General features: G+C 43.3%; 2 protein-coding genes across 2 annotated transcripts in view; one reads left to right on the top strand and one right to left on the bottom strand.

Annotated features, from left to right (window-relative positions):
* The window catches only part of LOC139449757 (protein YIPF5-like), a 182,391-nt gene that overhangs the window by 86,765 nt on the left and 77,801 nt on the right, over positions 1-17,825 (bottom strand). The gene's annotated exons all lie outside the window — the stretch shown is intronic.
* Positions 9,482-17,825, top strand: part of LOC139449466 (leucine-rich repeat-containing protein 24-like) — a 53,495-nt gene continuing 45,151 nt past the window's right edge. Inside the window, exon 1 of the mRNA XM_071230880.1 lies at positions 9,482-9,717. The gene's annotated coding sequence lies outside the window, so the exon portion shown is untranslated. The remainder of the gene's footprint in view (positions 9,718-17,825) is intronic.

Here is a 17,825-nt window from a genome sequence, read left to right as displayed (position 1 = left end):
GATGCTATGTTCAACCCACAGCTTAATAGTTTTCAACAAACTGTGTTAAACAAACTGTTATCCCTTGTCAAATCCTCTGCAAATCAGGACCACAGATGCCAGTACCGGTGGGGAGTTTGCAGCATATCAATGTGAAACTGCCAGATCAGGGATCTCTGTGTTCCAACTCAACCTTTTCCATGATTTACCTGCTCCTGATCCAAGAGCATCTGTCAAAGCTTTGATAAAGTAGGCTTCATGTCACTCCTCTCAAATTATCTGGGTCTGTATATCTTATCCTTACACTATATGAGTACATGAATCAGATACGCAACATCGCAAATCCAATTCTGCAGATCCGCGAAAATGATTTTTTAATCAGATCAAATTCCCACATAAAACAGATAGAAAAATCATTACCTCAACTCAAAAAGAAACCAGTGAAAACCAACCCTGGAACCACTAGGTAATCCATATCATAAACGAATTAAGTGTGTTTACACGGGAGCCTCCGTAATGGTTCCGCACAGAGCCATACGACTTCATTACCTACGATCCCTTACAACATTAATCAGATAATGGTTACATATCACATGCAGCGCCACCAGATCCATGACCAAACTCCATTAACTCGAGTTTCCAGAGAAGTTCCTCAGAAGATGTCCTGTCTCTGCGAGATAAATTCCCTATCATAATTTACCTGAAGCTTTCTCTGATGTTAGTACCAGCTGGACTTTGATGTTAGCGAGGGTTACCATGCACCTGTGTAGAGGCCACACAGTAATAGAGCTGCAGCCAATCAACCTCTGAGCGATGTACGAGCTGACACTATGTGAACAAGCAGCAAGATGAGCTGAATTGTCCTTGCCACAATACACCAGCCGTTTACAGTCCTTCGTACAAACGAAATCAGGTGATTAAAAAGTCCAAACAACATTGGCTCTTTATCTGTATGTGTTACTCTATGTTCCATCACTTTGTCAAGTTGTGAATCTTCTTCAGTTAGCGATTAAAAAGTTAAATTTTTATTGGACCAAAGCAATATTGTGAAACACTGCCACCCTGTTTATGTCTGTGTTGCTTGTTGTCGGGGAGGTAATGAGCCAAGGAGCCACAATCTTCATGCATGTGAAAGAATCCAACTTGGCATGAACTGTGTTTACCTTCCCCTATACGCTGCCTGCTATACTGCGAGATGTAAACATGTTTCAACAAACTTGTACTCCCTCTCCATCAGCAGCAGCGACGGTGTGAACATTGCTGTGGGCAAACACTGTGAGGAGTAGCATAGTGGTTCAAGTGTTCACTCATCACACTGAAGCCCTGGGTTGGATTCCCCACATTTGTTTGTTTGTTTGTTTGTTTATTGTTAAACACCACACTCAGCAATACTTCACCTATGTGATGGTGATCTGTATATAATCAAGTCTGGACCAGACAATCAAGTGATTGGTATCATGGGCATCGATCTACACAATTGGGATATGAAGACATGTATGAACCAAGTCAGGAAGCCTGCGACCACTCTATCCCCTTAGTTGCCTCATACGATAAGCGTGGGTTGTGCTGAAGAGCTAGTCTAACCCGGGTTAGTTTGTTTGTCTCCACGAAGCTTTTTTCTGGTGTTCCCTGCCAATACATTGCTGGAATATTGCTAAATATGACACAAAACCCACTCACACACTTACACCTGTCTGCTCTCTAAGGACACCTGACAACAATCAAGCATACCCCTACTCTCCCACACAGACTGCTCATTACGGTCAAAGCAATAAGAGATGGACATGAAACTTTGCATAACTTATAGTGTCCTCAACCTGGACTAATCTGCCTCAACATAAACCACCTGGACATGATGCCAACCATATCTGTTGACAGCAGAGGAAAACATTCAAGTAGTTGCTGTCAAAGTTGTAACGAGAGTGCTTCACTGCCATTTCAGATTAAAAACACTTGACATGTCTCTTTAGAAATCCTAGCAGACACAAATTACATAGTTTCCTGAGGCAGCGAGAATCAAACTTTTAAACATATTACATACTGAGAATAGAAACAACACTTTGTTCATACTTCACATGAAAACTCCCCAGGGGATTGGCCTGAAGTGTGCTATGGCCCTAACATGGAGCCACTATACCTTGATGCACGCAGACGCTCCACTGCAGGCAGCTAATTTCACCATGGTAATTCTCTGGTTGAAGCACTTCATCTGATGATAAGGGATGAGCTCAACTTGACAGATTTCAGTGTGGAAATTACCACATCTTAGAGTAGGACATCAAAACAAACGTGCGTTTTAGAGTGGACAAATCGTAATTAATGTCAGAACAGAGAGAGCATGCTGCACAATCTGTTGTGTTCTACCTAGACTGACCTCCTGAAACACACATCCTGCACTTAAAGCTGCACTCTACAACACAGCATAATGTTTGTTTGTTTGTTTGTTGTTTATGCCGCACTCAGCAATATTCCAGCTATGTGACGTCAGTCTGTAAATAATCGAGTCTTGTCCAGACAATCCAGAGATTGACATCATGAGCATCGATCTACACAATTGGGATATGACAACATGCATCAACCAAGTCAGCGAGGCTGACAACCCGATCCTGTTGGTTGGCTATTACAAGCATGGGTTATTGAAGAGTACTTGTTTCTCAGATCCTCCCACCCCATGAAGATCCGGGTTAGAACTGTCTTCAGCAACCCATGCTTGTCTCTGTGAAGAGCCAGGTCAGAAATGTCTTTTAGAAATAATATTTCTGGGACTCAATGTCAGTCTGTGTGGCCTCTTTGCAACAAACAGGGGATGGTGCAGCATCGCCCATCATGCAGAAAATACCTTTTAACAGACATAAAAATGTTCATGTCACTAAAGGACAGATCATTAAACACTCCTCATCAGTTTCCGGGTATTATCCCAGAATAAAGCCAGAGCAACCAGCCATTACTGTTTATTCTGATGCTGGCGTATAATGGCCGAGGATTCCTCCACCAGCAGCTGAAGCCCAAGCAATTACACCTGATGTAAGTAGCAAGTTGCATGCCCAGCTGCAGTATGAAGCACCCATTACATTGTATGTAGATTCCTGGAGTACTGTCTATAGCTGTACAGGAGGCCGTGCCTCCGAGTCATGCTAGCACAGCCGGCCTCTGTGTACAGTGAAGTCTGGAGGTCTGTCTTCTCATGGAATGCTGAACTTTCCACTGAATATCTTCAGATTTGATTGATTGTGATGAGGGAGGAAATCTTGTGCTGTCCAGGTTCCCCTGTCTTCCCTTTGTGGGGCAGATCGTAAACTCTGGTCACTCTACTAGTAGTTTGATACTCCACAAGCCTAAACCAAAAGCACCACTCCACAAGATTAAACCATCAAGCACCACCCTGCAAGTCTAAATCACCAAGCACCACCCCACAAGTTTTAACCACCAAGCACCACCCCACAAGTTTTAACCATCAAGCACCACCCCACAAGTCTAAACCACCAAGCACCACCCCACAGGTCTAAACCACAAAGCCCCACCCAACAAGTCTAAACCATCAAGCACCACCCTACAAGTCTAAACCACCAAGCATCACCCTGCAAGTCTAAACCATCAAGCACCACCCCACAAGTCTAAACCATCAAGCACCACCCTACAAGTCTAAACCATCAAGCACCACCCCACAAGTCTAAACCACAAAGCATCACCCCACAAGTCTAAACCATCAAGCACCACCCCACAAGTCTAAACCACCAAGCACCACCCCACAGGTCTAAACCATCAAGCACCACCCCACAAGTCTAAACCACCAAGCACCACCCCACAAGTCTAAACCATCAAGCACCACCCCACAGGTCTAAACCACAAAGCACCACCCAACAAGTCTAAACCATCAAGCACCACCCACAAGTTTTAACCATCATGCATCACCCCACAGGTCTAAACCACCAAGCACCACCCCACAGGTCTAAACCACAAAGCACCACCCCACAAGTCTAAACCATCAAGCACCACCCCACAAGTCTAAATCACAAAGCATCACCCCACAAGTCTAAACCATCAAGCACCATCCCACAAGTCTAAACCATCAAGCACCAACCCACAGGTCTAAACCACAAAGCATCACCCCACAAGTCTAAACCATCAAGCACCACCCCACAAGTCTAAACCACCAAGCACCACCCCACAAGTTTTAACCATCAAGCACCACCCCACAAGTCTAAACCACCAAGCACCACCCCACAAGTTTTAACCAACAAGCATCACCCCACAGGTATTAACCACCACGCACCACTCCACAAGTCTAAACCATCAAGCACCACCCAACAAGTCTAAACCACCAAGCACCACCCCACAAGTCTAAACCACCAAGCACCACCCAACAAGTCTAAACCACCAAGCACCACCCCACAAGTTTTAACCAACAAGCACCACCCCACAGGTCTAAACCACCAAGCACCACCCCACAGGTATTAACCACCACGCACCCTCCCACAGGTCTAAACCACAAAGCACCACCCCACAGGTCTAAACCACAAAGCACCACCCAACAAGTCTAAACCATCAAGCACCACCCCACAAGTCTAAACCATCAAGCACCACCCACAAGTTTTAACCATCATGCATCACCCCACAGGTCTAAACCACCAAGCACCACCCAACAAGTTTTAACCACCAAGCACCACCCCACAGGTCTTAACCATCAAGCACCACCCCACAGGTCTAAACCACAAAGCACCACCCCACAGGTCTAAACCATCAAGCACCACCCCACAGGTCTAAACCATCAAACACCACGCAACAAGTCTAAACCATCAAGCACCACCCACAAGTCTAAACAATCAAGCACCACCCCACAGGTCTTAACCACCAAGCGCCACCCCACAAGTCTAAACCATCAAGCATCACCCCACAGGTCCAAACCACAAAGCACCACCCCACAAGTCTAAACCATCAAGCACCACGCAACAAGTCTAAACCATCAAGCACCACCTCACAAGTTTAAACCATCAAGCACCACCCACAAGTCTAAACCATCAAGCACCACCCCACAGGTCTTAACCACCAAGCGCCACCCCACAAGTCTAAACCATCAAGCACCACCCCACAGGTCTAAACCACCAAGCACCACCCACAAGTTTTAACCATCAAGCACCACCCCACAGGTCTAAACCATCAAGCACCACCCCACAAGTTTAAACCATCAAGCACCACCCTACAAGTTTAAACCATCAAGCACCACCCCACAGGTCTAAACCACCAAGCACCACCCAACAAGATTAAACCATCAAGCACCACCCACAAGTTTTAACCATCAAGCACCACCCTACAAGTCTAAACCACAAAGCTCCATCCCACAAGTTAAAACCATCAAATACCACCCACAAGTTTTAACCACCAAGCACCCTACGCACAGACCGGCAAATACCCTGCGACCTCCTAGAACACAGAGGTGGCATCCCTCACCGTCACCAGTGACAGGATGTACAGTTCTCCAGCCACCTTTGCCCCCAGCACACCTGTTCCCAGCACACCTGTGCATCCACGCAGGAGATAACAGCACTGTTAGATGATGGCAGCTAGAGCATCAGAGGAACTGTTGTGGAACCCAACAGGTACCAGAGTCCCTCAGAGAGAGCTGATTATACACTCCTGTATTACGTCATGGAAAACGTTGACGCTGTTATTGCGCCAGATTGAACAGGTGTGGCTGCTGTGGCATGAAGGGAGTGTGGGAAGGGTCAGGAAAGGGTTTGGCAGAAGAACATGCTGGTGCATCACTACTTTACAACCAGTTATACAAAAAGGTCTTCTCCTTTTTCATCAATTGGTTAAGGATATTTTTTCTCAAACCCTTTGGCTGGTGGTCGAAATATAAACTTTGGTTGAAATTTCATTTAATAAGACTACATTCTGAGTCAGCACCACATAACGATTCCCAGATAAAAATAGGTAATTATCATGTTGCTATTGACTAAGGGGCTGCATGGTAGCCTTCTAATAAAAGCATTTATTCCTCAAGCCAAAGACCGAGTTTGATTCCTCGTGGTTCAACATGTGAAGCTGGGGTCTTCTGTAATCACTGCTGGAATATTGCCACTCCCCCTCGTTGAATGAACTGTAGCTGGTACTTGCTGTACTTCCAGCACACTCAACACAGCTTTACATCCACAAACATGTTTGTCCATGACTTACGAATTCTTACTGCAATGCAGAAGCATGCTCTTAGACAGACTCGACATTTAAACATGCAATTTGTAAATTTGTTCCAATGTCCTTGCTAGCTTCAGGTACAGATCCTCCGATCAATACACAATACTTGAGATGGGACTACAAATGAATGGTGCTCCAGAGAAAATAGAAAAAGGCTCTCAATTTCTCTCAAACACATTCGATGACCTTTATTAAGCCTGAAAGACAAGTTCACTTCATGAGTGCCACAATCTGAGCAGTGGATTGTGAAATGAATAGACATCTTCCAATAAACCATGAGCATGAATAAACAGTTCTTCAGGAAACATATCAGAGCAGGTTCCAGGGAGATTTGTCCCTGGTATCTTGCTGAGCTGACCTTCCTGGTAGGTCTTCCAGATGTCCTTCTGTCTCTGACTCCTAATCTCGTCATGACTTTCAGCTCCTAGGCTAACATATATTCTATAAAATCTTTTATTACACAATACATTTCTTTCCTGTAAAATTATATTTTTCTGGTGCTGATTTATATAATAAAGATGGCCAAACTGCTTTTTTATAATCTAGATTGGTTTTGGTTTCATAAAATACATATATTCCACAGTCAGGGTGCAGGACTAATGAGCTCTCACCATGGGAGATATGGGTATTTACACAATAGGAGATACGGGCATTAACACACCGTCTTGCTCGTCTATATTTGTATATCCCTGTCATATCTTATTAGTCCAATCGATCCTCTCAGCATTTCTTCAACATGTGTTCTCAACGGATCATATTGACGGATTACGTGTAACCTTTCTAATGGGATTCATATATTTCTTGAATTGGGAACAGAATCGCTAGAAATACTTCCCCTCCTCCTTACCCTATGCCAATCTGGGAAAAATCTATATAGATGAGGATTTAATCTGATAATTCACCCACAACTTCATGGGGAAGACAATGAATCAGTTAATTCATTGGTGCCCAAACTGTCTTATCTTTCTAATATCATTACAGCGATAACATCCAGTTTTTTGTAATCGGTGGCCATCATTCCTGGATGCAGAACATAAATAGAAGCAGCCCTTCCACACAAAGAGCAGTCACTACACAGATTCCCCGGCTCTCCATATAAAAACTCTCCTCTCAACATCTGCTTCACTCATCTTGCTGCGGCTATGGCCTGCTGTCTGTACCAATATAGACAGGTTTATGTTGTATTTCTCTCTTTCTCTGCACGAGGAAGTGATGGCAGTTAGCGGGTAGCCCTACAAGGACCTGGCTAGACTTGGGACAGACTCCTCGGCACTCTGGGTGCTTGAGACACTATAGAATCACAGTTGACATAATGCCAACCAGAGACTATGCAAAATATGTAACTTAAACAAAGTAGAAGATGAAAAACACTTCCTTTTGTACTGTCCGAAAGACAGTTACTTCTTCAAACACTGGATTTATTAAACTGCCAAAATGATAACAAAGTTTTTGCAAGTTTCTTGAACCCGTTATGAAAAAGTGAAATATGTTACAAGAATTATCTCTGACATGTTTATAAAAAGAACCTATCTTGTAGACAACGTTTAGATATGGTTTTAAAGCTTTACTACAACTAATGTGACCTATCATTATCTACACTACACGCTGCCAGCCACCTTATGATACATATGAATCTTATGTACCGTGAATGAAAATAATATGTAATATCTTTATATACAGGTATAATTCTAGGGTGGGGCCTTGTGCTTTTAGCCCCCAAATTTGGGGCATACATTGTGCTGTATGGGCGTACCTCTGGAATATTTGAAATTTTGATCCAAGGGGCCCAATTCAGAAAATTCCTAGAGTGAACCCTGTATATACAATGTACATTATGTATATCTACCTTTCATGTCTATTATTATATTTATTCCCAATTTAGATAGTTTGTACCCTGCCCAAAGGGGGTTTTCTTTACATAAAATTCTTGATTCTCTTCTTTCACCAATACAACAGTGAGTGAGGCAGGGTAAATGTCGCTTTGAGTGAGTGAGTGAGAGAGTGAATTTAATGCCACATTTAATGGTATTTCAGTTATATCAATGAAAGTCAGCTTGTGATGCAGGTATAAGCCGTTTTACACTAGAATTCTTATACTGCTTGACCAGTATGTCTGCTTGAAATGGGAGGAAGCCCAGTGATGCCCAGACGCTGATAAAGAGGGTCTGGTACACGCAAACCAAGAATAATGTAGTCTGAGCTTGAAACCAGTCACAGGATCCTGGCACGGCTAAGGGACACAACTCTCCTCACTTACATATTAGAAGGATATACACATATTTCAAATTTATAGGACAGGAAGTCATGACAATCTATGGATGAGAACCTTGGTAACCATGATAAGAAAGATGCCAATCACCGAGTTTCATGGCTTCCAGAGCAAGATATGTCAAGAGACCATGCTGCAGTGTGTGGGACCTGGGCCAGCCAGGTGTGGTTGGTTGGTTGGTTTGTTGTTTAACGCCGCACTCAGCAATATTCCAGCTATATGACGGCGGTCTGTAAATAATCGAGTCTGGACCAGACAATCCAGTGATTGACATCATGAGCATCGATCCACGCAATTGGGATCGATGACATGCGAGCATGTCCACCCGATCCCGTTAGTCGCCTTTTACGACAAGCATAGTCGCCTTTTATGGCAAGCATGGGTTGCTGAAGACCTATTCTACCCCGGATCTTGACGGGTCGCCAGCCAGGTATGACTGGCAGTCCAATCTGGTGGCTTCCAGAGCAAGATATGTCAAGACCCCATGCTGCAATGTGTGTGACCTGGGCCAGCCAGGTATGACTGGCAGTCTAATCTGGTAGCCCCAAACATGGCACACAGTGTGCCGGCTACATTTGGCTGGTCATATGAGACTGGCGTCTTGCTTTCATTGCTGTCATGACAGCTGTCCCCCAATATGGCATGCCAACTCTAGGCCTTCTCAGGTGGTGGACAATAGGACAACCTCAAAACTTGTTCCCGTCAACCTGTGCGACCTAAGCCAGGAAGACTAAAAGCTATGATCTGTCGTCAGCTGTTGTCACATTGCGGGGACTGATCCTGATATTTGAAGTGAATCCCTGTCACTAGTTCTCTGTTCCACTTTGGTGTAAACCTTGGAGAAACTGTGGGAAGCTGACAATCAGCTGAGCGAAGCTGCCTCAAGTCTAGCCCCGGCCCCTTCTAAACAGATGCTGACTGCCTCTGTATGTTTTGCTGTGAGCGATGATGCCTTTGCATGTATTTCCAGCAGCTACAGTGACAGCAGAGGAGCCTTCTGTCAGTGAGGAATGTCTACATCCACCGCAGATACACAATATAGCCTCTCTCCACAGCCTTTGTTTGACTCAAGCACTTGTTTATAACTTGCTGGGTGAGGACGTACTGGAACTAGTTGTGTGGAAGATCTAAGAGTGGGAACTAGTTGTGTGGAAAATCTGTTCAGTAACATGCTATTTTCCAGCACCTATGGTTTGAACCGATGTCTGTGAGCCTCTTTGTGTTACCTTGGATCATTACCTCCAGTGATGCAGACTGTTGCAAACGTTACACAGGTACTGTATTGCAGTGTTAGTTGAATATATTTCAGTCCAATAACTCCATTCTTGCCAACACTGCTTACTTTCAGCTAACAAAGAATTCACACATTCATACTTCTGAAACTTGAAACAAGTTTGCGAAATTAAATTTTCTAATTCAAAAATTAGTATTTATGATTGTTTCTGAAAATGGCTTTGTAAAACGTAAATCAGATTTGAAACAAAGAACATCTCACCATCTTAAAGTTCTGTGAACAAAGGCGTCACCATTTTTTATAGCAACTAAACATGTTCACGGTCCATTTCAAGTCATATGCTTTTAACAGCTTCTTTTAGCATCAACAGAGAACACTGAAATTAAATGAAAACATTTCCTTTCCTCTTCAGTAGATTTATTTATATATTTATCAACATGACGAGCAGCAAAACTGAACCTGACTCAACACAGAGTATCTTATCGGGTCCGTCTGTACATCCGTATGATTCATGTGTGGTGGGGAATATGATACCCTCTGTGATGGAGATAAGTAGCCATGTTTCTTTGAACTCGGAACATCGGGAGTTGTCCAAACTGACGGAGATCAGGTACAGCTGTATTAGTAACATCTGCAGTCAACATTCGTTTCAATTCACAGCCTCAAATTAATCGCTGGATACTTTACGTGGTCATAACAGAACTGAAAAAGGTTTGACTTTCACCTTCAATAAAGATTAAAGAGTATGCAAGGGATATGGAGGATGTGAGTGGGCCATCCGTCCCATGACCGCCCAGAGTCCCTTCGTTCTACTGAGAGTTGTTATAACTTGCTGACAGATTCTGAATACAGCTCTTTTGATGTCGGAAGTTATAACTGCCATGAGAGTACTAGGAATATATTTTTAATCTGACATGAGAACATCAAATATACACATTAGTCGTAGGACTGGGACAGGTAACTCGGGTACTCGGGCTGAGTAGGACCTGGGTACCCACAGGACTACCCGGACCCTTCGTTAGTCACCTGATATATCGTTTAATGAGAAAAGTTCACAACCACAACTCCATTGTTACCTACAAGTCACGCATATCTTTCAGACTTTATGTGTGATTTTTATATGTTTGAGTAAGGATACAGCTTCAGTCAACTTCAGTGTATGCATGGCACGATCATTTTATAGATGTACCTAAATACTTTTGCCAGGGGTCCTGTAAAACAATTCCTCATCGGAAATTTGTACCCAACTCTTGACACCACAGCAGATTTCCGTGTAGAGTCGGCTGATAGGGGGTCGGGTACCCGGGTAGTAAATTTGGACTCGTCCCAGCGCTAGGTAGTCGGTAGTCACTCCTATTATTGCTCATCCCATTTTACTCCTCATTAATCTCGTCATTAACGGATTGCATTCCTGAGGTTGGGAGTGTAATCTTCAATGAATGAACTTCAACAGTTTAAGTATAGCTTGAATCAGATATTTCACTCTTAGGCTCAACGTGAGATGGAGTGGTTCATTTCTAATTGCTACCAGTCTAATAAAATACAATGAAAGCCTTGTTTTACACCAAACTCTATCATCATAGACGATGCACTAGTGACCAAAGCTGAATCTTGATAAGCACAATGGTCTTACACAGGCACTCAGCTTGTCTATGACTGCAGATTACTCAATGTGTTTGTGATTGCCCAAAACTACAAGTTCAACTTTAAGATAGCATCGACCGCCTCCGTGGTCTTGTGGTAGAGCGTCCGCCCGGAGAGCGGAAGGTCCAGGGTTCGATCCCAGGCCGCGTCATACAAAAAGACGTTAAAAGATTGTACTTGTTGTTACCCTGTCTGGCGCTCGGCATTAAGGGGCTAAAACAAGGACTGGTCGGCTCGGAGTCAGTATACTGTGTCTGAGTGGGGTATTCGTGTTAAACTGCGGCATGGTATCTCAGTGAGCTAGCACTATAAATCGGCATCAGTCCGGACTAGTACAAGCAGCCACACACACACATACACGTGCATGCACGTCGCTATATAAGTGCAATAATCTTGGACGCGACGTTAAACCCAATTTCACCTCACCTTAAGATAGCATCATCCACTAAATAGTTTTTAAAAATAAGACTACAAGTACAACATAAAAAATACATTCTGATGATGTGCACATCACATGAGTATTCCCCAGGGAGCTGAGAATAGAATAGGATTGCAGATTGATCCAATTATTGGGGAAGTAACGTCATGCACTTTCACCTTATAGGTCTTGTTTGTTGTTTTATATCTCAGCCAATAATATTCCAGCTGTAAAACAGCATCTGTAAATCATCAATTCTATACGAACAAGTGATCAATATTATGAGCAACAACAGATCCATTTAGTTGTCTCCGTGACAGAGAGTTATGGGGAACATATTCTCCCAAGGAATCCTGGACGAACATTCAGCAATCTTATTCAAAACCATATTTCTACAAAACAGAAAGAAAACTATCTCACACAATCTAGACTTGCCAAATCATTCTAGACTTGAGTTGGATTTCTTTTTTGATTAATTCTTTAGGATCTGGGAGACAGATTACAAGAAATACCACACTAGTATTGTGAATCTTGTGATACAGTATCAACACCTGAGGTAACTGTGTGTCAAAGACTGGTGATCCTGACAACATGACATCAGAACATGGAGGGTTAATGTGCCTGCCACCCTCATCAGGAGAAACACAGATAGCTGTCACACATGGTGGCCAGTTATGTCAGCTGAGCTGTGAAGGACTTAAGTAAAGTTAATAACAGTGACCTGGAGACTGTAGGCCATCACTATAAGACAAAAACACACAAAACCAAATTTTCTTTCCATCACCCTTTGACAAGCGCAGATTCAAATTAAGTTCATTAAACATAGCTTGTGACGGTATTTCAGGAAGTTAATGTTCACAGAGAAGTTAGTCCCTCTGAGCTGTCAATACGCTGCTATCAAATGTACTCTTTACTAGTGCATAAAAATCCCAAAAATTTCAATCAGACAACCGGACTGGTAACTTTGCAAAGTTACGCCAGATAAAGTATTGTCAGTCCAGAATTTTCCAGACTGACTGGATAATTTCGAGCATTTAGCCAATAGAAAATGAGGACAGAAACTTGATATCAACATACTGAATACTCTGTTTAACGTTGTCAGATAATTTACTACCTCTTACAATGAATTAAAACAAGAATGCTTAGGTGATATAGGGAATACCAAAATAGACCAGACATCAGGCGTGCAACTTTTCTAAACTGACCTCCGTCAGCAAGACAGACCATCTTGGACAGTCGGGCAGGCGGGTAGATAAAACATTTTATCATCCAAAATTGGCTCCCACAGGAGAGATCGCTTAGGTGAGATCAAGCGATATCTACACTGTAGAAATCGCTGCAATGAAATTGCATCATAATGCCTTGCAGACCATTGTGACTTCATTGGTTACCATGACGTCACAATCAAATGACATCACTAATGGCTCTGCCACTGAAGCTGTTAGCAGTACTTTTTACACTTAAGACACTGCTTATTACTGTCTACAAACTGAAAACGTTGGACGAATGATGCTGGATGATAAATAAAATCTCACCCTCGTGTCTTTTGATATCAAATATATCAACACTCGTTGATAAAAGTGGAAAAAATCCTCGGCAAGCCTCGGAGTTTTCCCACTTTTATCAACGAGTGTCGATATATTTGATATCAAAAGACACTCGGGTGAGATTCTCTATATATTTCCATACACTCCAAGAAGGGAAGTTTACGCCAGGAACCTGCATCTGCAGCAGGGATGAAGTGAGAGTAATATTTCCCACCACTAGGTTCCCTGAAACACCAGGTGAGACAGACCGGCCCCAGGTCAGGTAGACAGATGTGGGCTCAAATACTTGACACACATCGCATTGATTAAAATACTTGACACACATCGCATTGATTAAAATACTTGACACACATCGCATTGATTAAAATACTTGCAGTTCAAACTGAAAGAATTTTGTCAAATAATTTTTTTTATTACTTTTATTAAAACAATGTAACTAATCCTACTCAGGGTAAACTCCCCAATCTCTGTATCCGCAAACCTTATAAAGAATAGTCTACCAACATAAAGTAACAGGAATTAAGTCCTAAATAACTGTAGCCAGATTATTCCTAGATTTGACGACATAGATAGTCTCATCCATGATGTCATGGTTACAGCAGTGGGGTTTAATGATATTAGAAAAAGGTTGTGTTTGAGATATAATCAGAGTTTTCTGCATCCAGGTTATATCACATCTCAACTGGCCTCTTGATTCACCACATGCTGAGATGACAGCCCTGACATATGGCAGGGTAGATCCTAGAATCTAAATGATATCTTACAGAACTTTGCAATCGAGCAGCAGCCTTGAATACATCGAAATATCCACACTTGTCACATTGTACTTGCAACAGAACTTCTTGAAATCTCTGGAAACATTAGAGAAGCTTGAGAACAAGAATACATGACACTTTTTATGGATAGTAACTTCTTTCATTTCTTGTCTAGCCGTTTCAGAGCTACTTCTAGATCGTTCATAAGGTGAATGCTGAGGAAGTGTAGAAATTGTGTTTACACAACACAAGGTGGCATGAATGTACACAGATAACAATATGATGATGAAGACAATGAGATAGGATTGATGTACAAAGATAACAATATAATGACAAAGCGAATGACATTGCGAGGCCAATGACATTACGAGCCAATGACATTACGACGCCAATGAGATTACAAAGCCAATGAGAATACAAAGCCAAAGAGATTAGGAAGCCTATGAGATTAACAGGAGAGACTTCAAATAAATCCACTGAAGGTGCAGTGGTGACATTAAGCAATAAGGAAATCAAGATGTCCATTGTGGTTGACGGTGTGATTATAGCACAGTGGAGTAGGTCATGTATTCATGTTCTTCCAACTTCTAAATGCCCATCAAAGACTTCTTGAGAACTAGCTTTTGAAATATCCAAAGATATCATTGCTTTGGTAATGGGAAACATTTATCCGAATTCTGTGGAAATTCTAGTGCATGCAACCTCTTGTAAAGAAGACTTCAGAACATAATGGTAGACCCATACAGAAACGTCAGCGTTACATTCTTTCATCTCATTATGAAAACACTGAGGTGTTGTTCTTTCATTTAAAGCACTGTGGCCTATCTGAACCTTCAGTGTATGGCTTCTGGGTAATCCTCCCTTGTTTATGAGAAGCCGGTGTCAGTGTCTCTATAATTCAGCCCTGGACCCTGTGGAATCTCTGTTCTTGGTGCTATATCAACAGTGAGTAAATCTCAAGACTTAAGTCCTAAATAAGCTTTCAAATATCAGCTGTTATCAAAGAAGTGTTCAATACTAAGTAATGATTTCCATGAGAACTTGGCAGCAAGCGGCAAGCTTGGAGACACTCCACGGCTCCTGTATCGACTGTTCAGACAGAACCCACTGTGATGGACGCAGTGTTTAGCAAAGATGTTCAATAGTGGGTTATCTGTCTGTCATTACAGAGTACTTGAGAATAGTCATTAGCTTTAACTGGCATGGTGACAAATCTATACAGTGCTAACTGACCTGCCCCAGCAGTGTGTAAGGTGAAGGTCATCCTGGTCCATTGGTGGTATGTCACTGGTCCAATGTGTCAACAACATTGTCACCTTCACAACAACCACGCAACATCATCACCTTCACAACAACCACGCAACATCATCACCTTCACAACTACCATGCAACATCGTCACCTTCACAACAACCATGCAACATCATCACCTTCACAACAACCACGCAACATCATCACCTTCACAACAACCATGCAACATCATCACCTTCACAACTACCATGCAACATCGTCATGCACCTTCACAACAACCACGCAACATCATCACCTTCACAACAACCATGCAACATCATCACCTTCACAACAACCACGCAACATCATCACCTTCACAAAAACCATGCAACATCACCTTCACAACAACCACGCAACATCATCACCTTCACAACAGCCATGCAACATCATCACCTTCACAAAAACCAAGCAACATCATCACCTTCACAACAACCACGCAACATCATCACCTTCACAACTACCATGCAACATCATCACCTTCACAACAACCACGCAACATCGTCACCTTCACAAAAACCATACAACATCATCACCTTCACAACAACCACGCAACATCATCACCTTCACAACAACCACGCAACATCATCACCTTCACAAAAACCATACAACATCATCACCTTCACAACAACCAAGCAACATCATCACCTTCACAACAACCACGCAACATCATCACCTTCACAAAAACCATGCAACATCACCTTTACAACAACCACGCAACATCATCACCTTCACAACAGCCATGCAACATCATCACCTTCACAACAACCATGCAACATCATCACCTTCACAAAAACCATGCAACATCATCACCTTCGCAACAACCACCAATCTGTGTCGGCTGTGAAACACTGTCCTGTAGTAGATGCAGGACTCTGGAGGCAATATACTGGTGTGTCTGTCACCAATCTGTGTTGGCTGTGAGACACTCTCCTGTAGTAGATGCACGACTCTGGAGGCAATATACTGGTGTCTGTCACCAATCTGTGTCGGCTGTGAGACACTGTCCTGTAGTAGATGCAGGACTCTGGAGGCAATATACTGGTGTCTGTCACCAATCTGTGTCAGCTGTGAGACACAGTCCTGTAGTAGATGCAGGACTCTGGAGGCAATATACTGGTTTGTCTGTCACCAATCTGTGTCGGCTGTGAGACACTGTCCTGTAGTAGATGCAGGACTCTTGAGGCAATATACTGGTTTGTCTGTCACCAATCTGTGTCAGCTGTGAGACACTGTCCTGTAGTAGAGGCAGGGCTCTGGAGGCAATATACTGGTTTGTCTGTCACCAATCTGTGTCGGCTGTGAGACACTGTCCTGTAGTAGATGCAGGGCTCTGGAGGCAATATACTGGTTTGTCTGTCACCAATCTGTGTCAGCTGTGAGACACTGTCCTGTAGTAGAGGCAGGGCTCTGGAGGCAATATACTGGTTTGTCTGTCACCAATCTGTGTCGGCTGTGAGACACTGTCCTGTAGTAGATGCAGGACTCTGGAGGCAATATACTGGTTTGTCTGTCACCAATCTGTGTCGGCTGTGAGACACAGTCCTGTAGTAGATGCAGGACTCTGGAGGCAATATACTGGTTTGTCTGTCACCAATCTGTGTCGGCTGTGAGACACAGTCCTGTAGTAGATGCAGGACTCTGGAGGCAATATACTGGTGTCTGTCACCAATCTGTGTCGGCTGTGAGACACTGTCCTGTAGTAGAGGCAGGGCTCTGGAGGCAATATACTGGTTTGTCTGTCACCAATCTGTGTCGGCTGTGAGACACAGTCCTGTAGTAGATGCAGGACTCTGGAGGCAATATACTGGTGTGTCTGTCACCAATCTGTGTCGGCTGTGAGACACTGTCCTGTAGTAGAGGCAGGGCTCTGGAGGCAATATACTGGTTTGTCTGTCACCAATCTGTGTCGGCTGTGAGACACAGTCCTGTAGTAGATGCAGGACTCTGGAGGCAATATACTGGTGTGTCTGTCACCAATCTGTGTCGGCTGTGAGACACTCTCCTGTAGTAGATGCAGGACTCTGGAGGCAATATACTGGTTTGTCTGTCACCAATCTGTGTCGGCTGTGAGACACAGTCCTGTAGTAGAGGCAGGGCTCTGGAGGCAATATACTGGTGTCTGTCACCAATCTGTGTCGGCTGTGAGACAAAGTCCTGTCTTCCACAGTCTCTGTAGACCAGATCACAGACTTACCAAGGAGGGTTCAATTCAACCGACTTCAATGCAGTGTGATGGATGGTACTGAAGCAGGGGTCTTGTGGTATCTCTGACATTTGATTAACTGTTGAATCATTTCACTTCACTCGACTCAATTAATCATTTGCTTTCAAGTCAATATCCATCGAAACAACAAACTTGTAACTTTCCTCAGTCAAACACCCAAGAGATAGTCTTTGAACTTTGACAGAAGAGTAACGTGACATTATCTTAAATTAAGGAATGCTACGGTTTCTCCACACAAACACAAGATCCACTTGCCACAGGAAACCCATTCC

The sequence above is a fragment of the Haliotis cracherodii genome, unplaced genomic scaffold (assembly GCF_022045235.1).
Source record: "Haliotis cracherodii isolate W230 unplaced genomic scaffold, xgHalCrac1.p SCAF_8, whole genome shotgun sequence".
Classification (NCBI taxonomy): domain Eukaryota; kingdom Metazoa; phylum Mollusca; class Gastropoda; order Lepetellida; family Haliotidae; genus Haliotis; species Haliotis cracherodii.
Note: the sequence above shows the minus strand (reverse complement) of the source record. Positions and strands in the feature narration are given on the sequence as shown.